This window comes from Chrysochloris asiatica, unplaced genomic scaffold (genome assembly GCF_000296735.1).
Source record: "Chrysochloris asiatica unplaced genomic scaffold, ChrAsi1.0 scaffold00186, whole genome shotgun sequence".
NCBI lineage: Eukaryota > Metazoa > Chordata > Mammalia > Afrosoricida > Chrysochloridae > Chrysochloris > Chrysochloris asiatica.
Window position 1 is genome coordinate 1,669,676 of NW_006408704.1, and position 1,043 is coordinate 1,670,718.

Genomic DNA, 1,043 nt, shown 5'->3' on the forward strand with positions numbered 1-1,043 from the left:
CCTCACAATCAGTCCTGATAACAATTATTCACTATTGTATCACAAGAGACCCTGCAACTTCTTATTGGCAAAGTAGTTGGTAAACTCCAGGGGTGGGGGGGTGGGGGGAATTGTAATAACATTGAAATGGATTTTCTACAGAGGAGACGTTGAGTCAGCAAAAATGAAAGGAATTGAGAAGCCTCTGCTTAGTTGGCTGATGGGGCTTTCAACAGTCTGTCTGACTGTCTGTCTTTTTTTCTCTCTGCCCCGGATCAGCAAGTCTTTCTTTTTATACTTAAAATTATACAGTACATAATGATTTGATACTTTGATTTTTCCATGAATTATTACACAGTTTCAATCACAACATTCCTTTTATTCTGTGATTATACAACCTTAACAAAAGTATTTATGTGATGTCCAAACTGACCTTTCCATATCCTGTTTATTTTTCAACCACTGAACACTCTCCTTTTGACATCATCTCCTCTCCTACATAAGTGATAAATTGCTTTTTCATATTCCTACTAAAAGATCCAGTTAAAACTTACACAAATCATTTCCACTTACCAGACCTTTGATTACATCCTCTTAGTAATATGTTTCTATTAATCATCAATGCCTACACTACTACATTGTTTCTACTGGGTGATTATCAATCTTCTATCCTGCATACTACACTATTATTTTCATAGTAAAAGTATTACTAACATCTATTTAATTTTGTTTTCTAAAAAAGTGTTCACTAAATTGCTTAGCCACAGTGTTCTTGTATTCCCTTTCTTTTGAGGCTGTGAGGCATAAGACCAAACCTAGCTAATTGCTTCAAGAAATGTAGATTATTAAATTTTGACCACCTCTCACTTATTTCACTATTTCCTGTCTATTCACGTAGGTGCCTGTATGTAATAGTGGGGATTTGTGGGTTCTGGCTAGTAATTGATTGTGGTGAGGTCTACAGGGGTCGGTCAGCTTCACTTTAGTTTGTTATCTGCTTTTGTGATCTCATAAATGCAGTTACTTTGTACTTAGGTTTTCTATGAACAGGAATGGCACATACA